We start from the raw sequence: 13,455 nt of genomic DNA, 5'->3' as shown, positions 1-13,455 counted from the left end.
GATGAAGATTGTGAACGTAGCTCTGTCCTTGCCCTAACTTGGCAGCGTGATATGTGGCTGCATGTTGCATATGGTGTCTAGATTTTAATTCTTCCAATCTGGTTAAATAGCATGTGCTATTCTGCTTAGTTTATACATTATACATGTTAATGTGACATGCCTTCCTGTTTTTAGTACATAGTACATCTGTCTATTAAGCATGTCCTTGCATCAAACTACTGTTTTTTTGTATCCCACATCAATCAATATATGACGAGACACCTCTAGTATATGCAGTGTGATATTGGTTGCATCTTTCATATGATTTATAGCATGCGCTACTTATAATTTGTTGAAAGGCCATTTATGATGGGACGCTTTTAAATTGGCAGTCATATTGGTTGCATCTTTCATCTGATGTCTAGCTTGCATTGCTTCTTATTTGTTGAAATGGCTTTGCTTAGTTTACACAAATAGTTGTGAATATGCCATGCCGTCCTAGTTTTCGTACATATTCCATCCTGCTATCATGTGTTTTCCTTACATCAAAGTAGTGATTGTCAGTATCATGCATGAATGAGTTCTGAAGAGTGAATTTTATTGCTTTTTATTGTCAGTTTGACTTGGCAATTCAAAATCAATAAAGCAGAAGGAAGTTAACAAGAGATTAGATAAAGTTGATCCTTCCTAACAGAGGGCCTCTACAGATTCTATTCCGCCACCCCCCAAAAAGATTTGTAAGACAACACATGCATAGACACTCAATGTAGTTGTGTTGATGATGAGCACATCTCCCTAGTGCACCATCACAGGTGCTCCCTCTAACTTGGCACTGTTATACATGGTTGCATGTTATCTATGATGTCTAGCTTGTATTGCTTCTAATTTTGTTGAATTCCATCTGCTTACTTTACACATTGTACTTGTGAATAAGACACGTGTTCCTATTTCTAGAACATACAATATATGTCTATCACACCATGTTCTTACATCAAAGTACTATTGTTGTGTAACCTGCAACAATCACTTATCATAAGACACGTTTAACTTGGAAGTGTGATATAGGTTACATCTCACAATCTTTTCTAGCTTGTACTAGTTCTAATTTGTTGAAATGGCACTTATGACGAGACAATTTTATCTTGGTAGAGTGATATTCGTTGTATCTTTCATATGGTGTCTAGCTTTCATTCTTCTAATTTGTGGAAATGCCTTCTGCTTAGTTTACACATCATAGTTGCGAATATGTAATGCCGTCCTTTTTTCTTACACATTCAATTGTCCTATCATGCGGTCGGCTTACATTAAAGTAGTGCTCGTCAGCATCCTGCATCAATGAGTTCTGAAAAGCAAATTTTTATTCATTTTTCTTGTGGTTTGACTTGATAAGGCCATACAGCTAAGAAAGAGGAAGGGAAAAAATAAGGCAGGGACCGATGGCGGTTTTCCGGCGAAACCGACATCCTAGCTACTTTCTCTAGCTTGGCAGTGTGATATTGTCCTGCATGTTGCATAATATGTCTAGCTTGTATTGTTTCTAATTTGATTAAATTACTTCTTCTTAGTTTACACAAATAGTTGTGAATATACCATGTCATCCTATTTTTTGTACATATTCTATCCTTGTTTCATGTGTTTGCCTTACATCAAGGTAGATTGTCAGTATCATGCATCGATGGGTTCTGAAGAGTGAATTTTATTGCTTTTCTTGTCGGTTTGACTTGGCAATGCAAAATCAATAAAGCAGAAGGAAATTAGCAAGGCATTGGATAAAGGTGCTTCTTCCAAATGGAGGGCCTCTACACATTCTATTCCGCCATCCCCACAACAAGATTTTGAAGACAACATCTGCATAGACACTCAACGTAGATGTGTTGATGATGAGCACGCCCCCCCTTGTCTACCATCACAGGTGCTCCCTCTAACATGGCACTGTTATTTGTGGTCGCATGTTATGTATGATGTCTAGCTTGTATTGCTTCTAATTTTGTTGAATTTCATCTTCTTACTTTACACATTATACTTGTGAATAACACACATGTTCCTGTTTCTAGAACATACAATATCTGTCTATCACACTATGTTCTTACATCTAAGTACTACTGTTGTGTAACCTGCAACAATCACTTATCATAAGACGCGTTTAACTTGGGAGTGTGATATAGGATACATCTCGCATTCTTTTCGATCTTGTACTACTTCTAATTTGTTGAAATGGCACTTATGATGAGACATTTTTAACTTGGTAGAGTGATATTTGTTGTATCTTTCATATGGTGTCTAGCTTTCATTGCTTCTAATTTGTTGAAATGCCTTCTGCTTAGTTTACACATCATAGCTGTGAATATGTAATGCCTTCCTCTTTTCTTACACATTCAATTGTCCTATCATGTGGTCGGCTTACATTAAAGTAGTGCTCGTCAGCATCCTGCATCAATGAGTTCTGAAAAGCAAATTTTTATTCATTTTTCTTGTGGGTTTGACTTCACAAGGCAATTTAATTAAGAAAGAGGAAGGGAAAAAATAAGGCAGGGACCGATGGCGGTGTCACACCCTAGCTAGTCATGCATTAGAGTGTTGCATCATGTTTACTCTTTCATCAGAAACTTGAAATGGGGATCTGTGAAACCCTCAGAATCATTTTGAAAATGATCCAAATAAAAATTTCTCCAAAAGGGTCCAAGAAAATGCTCATGTTGATCTCTGAAAATATTGGACAGAGATAAAAATCAAACCAATATTTTTAGTGGCTCATGGACATCTATTTTGGGCATTTGGAATTAATGCATAAATATTTGCTTTGGAAATATATTTCTATATATATAAATATATGTCCAAATATTATGCCAATTATAGAGGAGCTCTGGAATAATATATCTAGCCCCTGCAAAAATTGGCATAAGTTAAATAAATGATTTAATATATTATTTAAATCAAAACAAATGTCAGAAATTAGAAAACAGAAAAAAAATAAAAGGGAGAAGCTTACCTGGGCTCCTCCCTGTGCAGCCCATCCAGCTGGCCGGCCCAGCCAGCAGGCGGCCCAGCCCGCCTCCCTCCTCTGTCGTCTTCGTCCCGACAGAGGGAGGGGAGTGTGGCCGGCGCGCGCGCGCGCCACCGCGCCACGCCACCTCTCTCCCTGCTTGCCTGCCCTCCCCTCCTCGCTCGATGCCCCGGACGACGCCACGCCTCCCCCCTGCTCTCTCTCACTCTCCCCCGGCTCTCCCCTCCTCTCCCTCGCTCTCTCTCTCACACGGCCGAACACCACCGTCGCCGCCGTTCGCCATAGCAGCCATCTCCGGCCACCCCTCGCTTCCCCGACTAGCTCAGGAGCTCCGCCTCGACCTCCTCTTCCTCCCCACCGCTCCACGGGTCTCCGGAAGCCCTGCATCGCCGCCACGTCGCCGTTCCCCTCTTCGGGCTCCGACCATCATCGCCGACGAATTCGCCGTCTCCAGCGCGTCTCCGAGCCCGCTTCGACGCCCACTGCAACCGCGGTGAGCCCCCGAGTCGTTTCCCCCTTCTTCCCGGGTCTCTTTCGACCTCTAGGCCTTAGCCCCACCTTGGCCGAGAGCTCCACGCCGCCGGCGATGTCGCCGTCGTGGCCACGGTCACCGTAGCGCCCAACCGAGCACACTATCGTGCTCCACGCCTCACTAGGAGCACGCAGCACGCACCAACGCCTCTCCAAACACCCTGCAACGCCGACTCCGACCGCACCCGAACTCCGGCCGCCGCTCACGAGCTCGCCGTCGACGGTACCGGCCACCCCAGGCTCGGCCACCACCACCGTTCGACGCGCGGGAGCAAGAGCTCTCCAACGAGCCCAAAAACGGCCTCGCCCGTGCCCTGTAGCGCGATCCCGCATCGCGCCGCCGTCTCGGGCCTCGCCGGCGTCACGTCGCCGGTGGGTTTGACCCACCTTGACCACGGCAGGACCCCCCAGGGTCACTGACGCGTGGGCCCCGTCGGCCAGGTGGACATCATTAGCGCTAACCACTGTTAGTTAACCCCCTGACACTGACCAGTGGGCCCCAGCGCCACTAATTAGTAATTAGGATTAATTTAACTCAGTTTAACCCCCCTGTCACTGACGTGTGGGCCCCACACGTCAGGTTTGACCTCAGCCAGCCGCAGTTGACCACTGACGTCATGATGACGTCATGCTGGCGCAATAACTATAATTTCTGGATTTAATTTAAATCATGAAATTCCAGAATATAATTTAAACTTCAAAAATTCATAACTTTTATTCTGTAACTCCAAATTGGACAAATTATATATGAAAAATGATCAGAAAAATCCAATCTATCCATCTGTACTATTTTCATGCATGATCAAACAAGTTAAATTGATGTTTCAAGCAGAACAAGGAAAAGCACTTTAAAAGGCCATATTTGAATCTGAAATTTGAATCCTTGATTCAAATTTGTTCAAACCCTTCTGGTTTTAGTTGCATTAGCCCAACACACTCATATTGCCATGTTTCATGCATGCATCATATTGTTGCACATTGTTTGGTGATGGTTGTGTATCGATGTCCCTTGCGACAGGTTCTGCCTCCGAGGAATACCGTGATTACCCTAACGAAGAACCGTATCAGTGCATCGAACCATCAGGCAAGCAACCAACCATTTGATCATATCGATACAATCCCATGTTCTCGCTCCTGCTCTCTTTTACTGCATTAAGACAACGCGATTCAAACTGCTGTGTGCTACGGTAGTTGAACCCATTTCCTCTGCATGACCTGTCATTGCCACAGTAACTAGATGAAACCCACTAGCATGTGTAGGAGTTGATTGAGCCCTATGTATGTGTTGTTCCTACCTTGCTATGCCTGCTATGCTTAGAGTCGTGTCAGGTCTGGTTCATCGGGGTGATGGGCTAGAGTGAAATGATTACGTCGGTAATGAGAGTGGTGTGGTGAACACGATTTGGTAAAGGTATCGATGAGAGGCCATGTAGGAGTACATGGTGGGTTGTTTCATTGAAGCCGACCTTAAGCATTGAGATCTGTATGTGTGATTTAAGAATCAGCTACTACCATGCATTGGGCCCGAAACCAATGGACCCTCTCGGCTTCTTATTCACCCTAGTTCTCCGTCCAGGAGTTGCAAGTAGTTTCTGGTGTTTGTAGCCTACTGGAGGCCGTGGACAGCGCTGACCGTAGGGGTGGGCTGTGATGCGGTAGGTACGTGGCACGGTGTACCGAATACCCGTTAGGTATCTCGGGAACCCTGTTCACATCGTTCGGGGCCGTATGGGAAACCTCGGCCGGACTCCCTGCGGATGGAACCTGGATAGGCGATAAACCTGGACTGGAGGCTTAGGTGATTAGGTAGGTCGTGGCCGACACCCACGTTGGGCTTCCGCTTGAAGGTTGCCGAGTACATGTCGTGTAAACGACGGTAAGTGGTGAGAGCGTGTATGAAGAAGTACACCCCTACAGGGTTATCATGATCTATTCGAATAGCCGCGTCCGCGGTAAAGGACTACTTGGTTGCCTATACAGTTCATAGACAAGTAAATGGAAACTGCTAAAAGCCTCAAGATAAGTGTGAGTGCCGAGGATGGCTCTTCCGTAGGAAGACGGAGGTGGATCCTCGGTAGTGTATTGAATTGGTGAGTACTGGACTCGTGTGCGCAAAACCATTTCAACTTGGAGTATCGTAGGATAGTCTAGCCAAGAGTCAAAGCTGGCTTGCTGCAATAACTCCACCAACCCTTCTTGATAACATGCATGTATGTAGGATCTGATGTAAGTCTTGCTGAGTACCTTTGTACTCATGTTGCTATAATCTACATTTTTACAGAAGACGCTGCAACCCCTTCTGATGGGTTCTATGTAGACGTTGACATCAACGAGTAGGCTAAAGACCCAGGTGGTGACCCTGAGCTTGTGAAGGACCACGTAGTATAGCTAGGCTTTCCAAGCCTCTTTTATTTTATTAGTTGTCTGTACTCAGACAAGTTACTTCCGCTGCTGGTTTGTATGACTGTATGACTTGTATGTTGGGTCGTGAGACCCGTACCTTTGTGTATGTTATGTATGGCTCCCTGAGCCTTAAATAAAGTACTTGTGTCGTAGAGTCATGTTGTGATGCATCGTTGTATTTGCACATATCGAGCATATTGTGTGTATGATTGAAATGCTTGGTATGTGTGGGATCTGACTATCTAGTTGTTTATCTTTAGTAGCCTCTCTTACCGGGAAATGTCTCCTAGTGTTACCGCTGAGCCATGGTAGCTTGCTACTGCTCTGGAACACTTAGGCTGGCCGGCATGTGTCCTTCTTCGTTCCTGTGTCTGTCCCTTCTGGGAAATGTCACGCTTTGAGTATCGGAGTCCTGTTAGCCCGCTACAGCCCGGTTTACCGGAGTCCTGCTAGCCCAGTGCTACAGCCCGGACCCACTTGCTGATGACCGACACGTTCGAAGCTGGGTCATGGATGCCTGTCCCTATAAGTCTGTGCCACTTTGGGTTTACGACTAGTCATGTCAGCCCGGGCTCTTTATCATATGGATGCTAGCGACACTATCATATACGTGAGCCAAAAGGCGCAAACGGTCCCGGGCAAAGGTAAGGCGACACCCGTGGGGATACCGTGCGTGAGGCCGCAAAGGGATATGAGGTGTTACCGGCTAGATCGATGTGACATCGAGTCGGGGTCCTGACAGCGTTGGCATCAGAGCCGGACTGCCTGTAGGTTCTCCAAGCCAAACTGGTCGATGTTGAGTCTAGAAATTCTTTAGTTATATGTAGGGGAATTGTTTGTGGGATGGAACGTAAGGCTCTTTTTACTCCTTTATCTTATGACATTCTGATCTGAGTCAGTCCATTCTTCTACCGGGGGATAAGGAATTAGGATCTATTCTCTCTATCAGGATCACGTGTTACTAATCAGTAGTATCTTATAAGTTTGATGGATACAAGCCTAGTTCAGTTCTACTACCACATTATGTTGTTAGAATGGATTCAGAACTTTGATATGATGATGTTGAGTGTGTATGAAATCCTTTGTCAAATGTCTCAAAATCCTTCTTGAGCATTTACAGCTGTTATGCTGCCGAAATTTCGCTAGAAATTCTAATGCCTTTGCATTATGATTGTGCTTTCAGATGGCCACTCGCGACCTCAATCAAGTGGTTCGCCTGACTCGATGCCTAGATGTACCCGGCCATACTGCCAAGTTGGTCAGGGTAATGACTGAGGCTGGATACCGCTAGTATCCTGAGTACACGGTCGAAGAGCAATTCCGAGATTTTAATCAAAGTCAGTATCTCTGCACTGTCAGGATATTTCCATCTTATCCTGGATCCACCGAGCCTCTTCACTGCTCTTATGGACTTGGGGTTACCATTGAGATGGCTGTGCAGGACGCCGCCTACTCTATGATGACCATTATGCGAGTCAGATCTGGTATATTTCGGGACTCTGATTTCTGGTATATGCCAGGATCACTTCCGGGAGCACAAGGGTATCTCCAGGCTATCTATGCTGACCCCACTCAGGAGGATTCACAGACTCGCACCACTGCTGAGATGCGTGAGGATAAGGACCGTGAAAATCGGGCCTTAAGGTTAGAGCTCTTCAATACCCGTGCTGACCACTGGGCCACTTTGACTCGGTTCGCACCGGCGGTGCAAGCTGGATGTTCAGATATGCGCGATCTCTATCCTGTGAGATCTGCTCTGCCAGACATGATGGTTTGGCGTGATGTAGGAGGCATCACCCCACCTCGCGGTCCCCGCAGGCCACCGTCTGTTGGTCCAAGGCCTCATCCTAGCCCCTATGGTCCACAAGCTCCGCGAGATCGTCTGTTTCCGGATGATCATGTTGAGCTTCCAGGCTATGGAGGTGACTTCTACGAGGACTACTACGGATCGGTCTGAGTTAGTGGTAGTATCACTAGTTCGTACTAGCTGTGTCGTCTATCGTCCCGCGTGACTCGTGGGATATGACCTAGTTTGTACTCCTTCCGGAGGTGTAGAAAAATAATGTATAGGAGCTTGGAATGCCTCCGATGAGATGTAATCCTCTTTTCACCATAATAGTACTTTGTTTGGTCTTGTACTAAACCCGGTATGGTGTGTATGACGATCGAATAAAGAAGCAGTTTCTGTATCTACCATGTCATACGGATGATCATCTTGCATTTCGAGTTATTCCTTACATTTTATCCTATGTCGGAATCTTATCATCCTGACTAAATCGTTGTCTTGTTTACCTAGGATGGTCAACACGCGCGCTAACCCTGCTTCTCAAGAGCAGGCCGAAGGCAGTGAAGCCAGGAATGAAAATCTGCCTCATCCTCCTTCCCTAGCCGAGGTTATGATGGAAGCTGAGAGAAACAAGCGGGAGACCAACCGTTTGTTGGAGCGTATTGAACAGAACACAGCACACCATCAGAGGACTAACGTGGTGTCACTCAGTGATTTTATCAAATTGCATCCACCCACGTTCCACCACTCCGTCGAGCCTCTCGACGCTGATGACTGGCTTCGCAGTATCGCTCACAAACTGCGTTCCGCACTGGTAGCGGAGGCTGACAAGGTCACCTTTGCTGCATATCATCTTGAAGGCCCCGCCAGTCTATGGTGGGAGAATTATGGAGCTATGCGCCCAGCGGGCCATGTCACTACTTGGGCTGAATTCAGCGAGGCTTTCCGTGAACATCACATTCCGGAGGGTCTCATGGACCGTAAACGTGAAGAATTTTGCAGTTTCACCCAAGGCCGACTTTCTGTGGATGCTTACAGCAGGGAGTTTGGTAATCTCGCACGATATGCAACCGAGGAAGTGTCTACCGATGCCAAGAAGCAAGCAAGGTTCCGTAAGGGCCTTAGTCCTGAGCTTCGCCGCGACCTCCGTCTGCATGAGTGCACAACTTTTCAGAAACTTGTCAACAAAGCCATCAGTGCCGAAACTGGTCAGACTGACTATGACGCAACACGCAAGCATGGCCGTGACATGGGTTCCTCATCCGGTGCTGGTCCTCAGAAGCGCCGCGTGTGGGTACCCAACACCGCCCTGCCACCCAGGTTTACACCGAGGCCATCCTTCCAGGCGCCTCGCCCCGTTCAACAGTCTGCTCCAGCCAAGCCCTATGGGGGTCCAACTAACAATGCTCCTCCACGTACCAGTTCCGTGACTTGTTTCAAGTGTGGGGAATCTGGTCACTATATGCGTGAGTGTCCCCAGACCAACCCCAATCAATCTGCTAAAGCTGTTGGCCGTGGCAAGCCGACAGGAAAAATATTCCACGCCAAGCCGGTCACCGCTTCACGTGGCCATGTTAACTGTATCTCTGCCGAAGAAGCTCAAGAGGATCCCAACGTCGTTCTCGGTACGCTTCTTGTTAACTGCCACCCGGCATCTGTTCTTTTCGATACAGGAGCCTCTCATTCTTTTATATCCGAAAGTTATGCTCGTTTGCATAACGTTGCATTCTGTGACATGCCATCCACTATGGAAATTTCTACCCCTGGTTCTAGATGGCAGACCTCTAGGGTAAGTTATGGAAATGAAATCCAAGTCGACAGACTTGTTTTCCTCGCGTCTTTGATAGCCCTTAAATCTTCAGATATTAATATCATTCTGGGTATGGACTGGATGTCGGCTCATCATGCCCAAATCGATTGCTTCTCTAGGACTGTTCAACTCACCCATCCTTCGGGAAAGATAGTCAATGTCTTGACCCGAATAGCCAAGCGACAATTATATTCTCTTAACGCCAGCCATTTGCCAGACCTTGAGGACGTTCCGGTAGTCCGTGACTTCCCGGATGTCTTTCCAGAGGAATTGCCAGGTGTTCCACCTGACAGGGATGTTGAGTTTGTAATAGACCTCATTCCAGGAACCGTTCCGATTGCTAGAAGACCTTATAAGATGGCACCCCTAGAACTAGCCGAGCTTAAGAAACAACTCGATGAGTCCTTGAAAAAGGGTTTCATCCGACCTAGCTCTTCTCCATGGGCTTGCCCCGTCCTATTCGTCAAGAAGAAGGATGGTATGGACCGGATGGTTGTAGATTACCGACCTGTTAATTTGGTCACAATCAAGAACAAATATCCACTTCCCAGGATCAACGACCTGTACGATCAGCTCGCTGGATCCTCAGTTTTCTCCAAAATGGATTTGAGGTTGGGCTACCATCAAATCAAAATCAGAAACGGGGACATTCCTAAAACGGCCTTTGTTACTCGTTATGGCCAATACGAGTACACCGTCATGTCCTTCGGTTTAACCAACGCTCCAGCCACCTTTTCTTGGTTAATGAACTCAATCTTCATGGAGTATTTGGATAAATTCGTCGTGGTTTACCTCGATGATATACTCATCTACTCCAAGAACGAGGAAGAACATGCCGAACATCTAAGGCTAGTGTTGCAGAAACTTCGAGAGCATCGCCTTTATGCCAAATTTTCTAAATGTGAATTCTGGTTGTCAGAAGTGACCTATCTGGGTCATGTAATATCTGGTAAAGGTATTGCTGTTAACCCTGAGCGAGTTCAAGCCGTCCTTAATTGGACTCCACCTGAATCGGTCAAGCAAGTTCGGAGCTTTCTGGGCTTAGCGAGCTATTGTCGTCGCTTTGTCGAGAACTTCTCCAAGGTTGCTAAACCTCTAACCGAACTCCTCAAGAAAGATAAGAAGTTCGAGTGGACTCCACAATGTGAGCACAGCTTTCAGGAACTGAAAAGACGCCTGACTTCTGCTCCCGTACTGGTACCGCCAGACTTCTCTAAGGACTTTGTTATCTACTGCGATGCCTCGCGACAAGGACTAGGTTGCATTCTCATGCAAGATCGACACGTAATTGCCTACGCTTCACGGCAATTGCACCCACATGAGGAGAATTATCCTACTCATGATCTAGAGCTTGCAGCCGTAGTCTATGCACTTAAGACCTGGCGACATTACCTCCTCGATAATCGTTGCGAAATATTCAATGATCACCAAAGTCTGAAGTACATCTTCACCCAACCGGATTTGAATCTCAGGCAAAGACGTTGGGTCGAGTTGATCACAGATTTCGACTTAGGAATAACCTACACCCCAGGGAAAGCCAACGTCATGGCTGATGCGCTAAGTCGTAAATCTTATTGTAACAATCTGATGTTACAACAAAGTCAACCGCTTCTCCATGAGGAATTTCGGAAGCTTAACCTTCACATTGTTCCTCAAGGATTTCTTTCCACCTTGGTGGCGAAACCTACTCTTACGGATCAAATCATTGCTGCCCAGAAGCGAGATAAGGGAATAGCTAAGATCAAGGAGAACATTGCTAGCGGAGGTGCTAGTTGTTTCTCCACAAATGATCATGGTGTTGTGTACTTTGAGAACCGTCTAGTGGTTCCCAAGAACCAGCATCTACGGCAGTTGATCCTTAAGGAGGCTCATGAATCTCCTCTCACTATTCATCCCGGTAGTACTAAGATGTATCAGGACCTACGCCAGAGGTTCTGGTGGACTAGGATGAAGAGAGAAATTGCTCAGTATATTGCTAATTGTGACGTTTGTCGTCGTGTAAAAGCAGAGCACCAACGGCCTGCTGGCACCCTTCAACCCTTAGCTATTCCTGAATGGAAATGGGATAAAATTGGTATGGATTTCATTACCGGTTTTCCCAGGACTAAGAGAGGGAATAATGCTATCTTCGTCATGGTCGATCGTCTTTCCAAAGTAGCCCATTTCTTACCTGTTCGTGAGAGTATAACCGCTAGTCAGCTGGCAGACTTATACATCTCCCGAATAGTGTCTCTCCATGGTGTTCCTTTGGAAATTAACTCGGATCGAGGAAGTCTTTTCACCTCTAGATTTTGGGAAAGTTTCCAAAATGCTATGGGAACCCGTCTCTCCTTTAGCACCGCCTTCCACCCTCAGTCGAGCGGTCAAGTGGAACGCGTCAACCAGATTCTAGAAGACATGCTTCGAGCCTCTGTTATCTCATTCGGAATGGATTGGGAGAAGTGCCTTCCATTTGCCGAATTCGCTTATAACAACAGCTATCAATCTAGCTTGGGCAAAGCCCCTTTTGAAGTTCTCTATGGACGACGGTGTCGAACACCCCTTAACTGGTCAGAGACCGGGGAAAGACAATTCTTTGGCCCGGATATGATTCAGGAAGCAGAAGAACAAGTTCGCATCATTCGTGAAAAGTTGAAAACAGCCCAATCTCGTCAAAAGAGTCAATATGACCGAAAACATAAGGCTATGACTTTCGAGGTTGACGAGAAGGCTTATCTTCGGGTCACCCCTCTGAAGGGAACCCATCGTTTCGGTATCAAAGGCAAATTGGCTCCTCGTTACATTGGACCTTTTCGCATTCTCGCCAAACGAGGAGAAGTTGCCTACCAGTTGGAACTACCTCCGCATCTCTCCAGAGTCCATGATGTCTTCCATGTTTCTCAACTCAGGCGTTGCTTCTCGGATCCTATCCGTGAAGTGGACCACGAAACGCTTGATCTCCAGGATAATCTTACATATCGAGAGTACCCCATTCGTATCCTCGATCAGGCCGAGCGTACCACTCGACGCCAGAACATCAAGTTCCTCAAAGTACAATGGTCGCACCATTCTGAGGATGAAGCAACTTGGGAAAGGGAGGATCGTCTTCGACTCGAGTACCCCGCCTTCTTTCCGGAGGAACCCAAATCTCGGGACGAGATTCTTTTGAGTGGGGGTGAGTTGTCACACCCTAGCTAGTCATGCATTAGAGTGTTGCATCATGTTTACTCTTTCATCAGAAACTTGAAATGGGGATCTGTGAAACCCTCAGAATCATTTTGAAAATGATCCAAATAAAAATTTCTCCAAAAGGGTCCAAGAAAATGCTCATGTTGCTCTCTGAAAATATTGGACAGAGATAAAAATCAAACCAATATTTTTAGTGGCTCATGGACATTTATTTTGGGCATTTGGAATTAATGTATAAATATTTGCTTTGGAAATATATTTCTATATATATTAATATATGTCCAAATATTATGCCAATTATAAAGGAGCTCTGGAATAATATATCTAGCCCCTGCAAAAATTGGCATAAATTAAATAAATGATTTAATATATTATTTAAATCAAAACAAATGTCAGAAATTAGAAAACAGAAAAAAATAAAAGGGAGAAGCTTACCTGGGCTCCTCCCTGTGCAGCCCAGCCCGCCTCCCTCCTCTGTCGTCTTCGTCCCGACAGAGGGAGGGGAGTGTGGCCGGCGCGCGCGCGCGCCACCGCGCCACGCCACCTCTCTCCCTGCTTGCCTGCCCTCCCCTCCTCGCTCGATGCCCCGGACGACGCCACGCCTCTCCCCCCTGCTCTCTCTCACTCTCCCCCGGCTCCCCCTCCTCTCCCTCGCTCTCTCTCTCACACGGCCGAACACCACCGTCGCCGCCGTTCGCCATAGCAGCCATCTCCGGCCACCCCTCGCTCCCCCGACTAGCTCAGGAGCTCCGCCACAACCTCCTCTTCCTCCCC

This window comes from Triticum dicoccoides, chromosome 4B (genome assembly GCF_002162155.2).
Source record: "Triticum dicoccoides isolate Atlit2015 ecotype Zavitan chromosome 4B, WEW_v2.0, whole genome shotgun sequence".
Lineage (NCBI taxonomy): Eukaryota > Viridiplantae > Streptophyta > Magnoliopsida > Poales > Poaceae > Triticum > Triticum dicoccoides.
Note: the sequence above shows the minus strand (reverse complement) of the source record.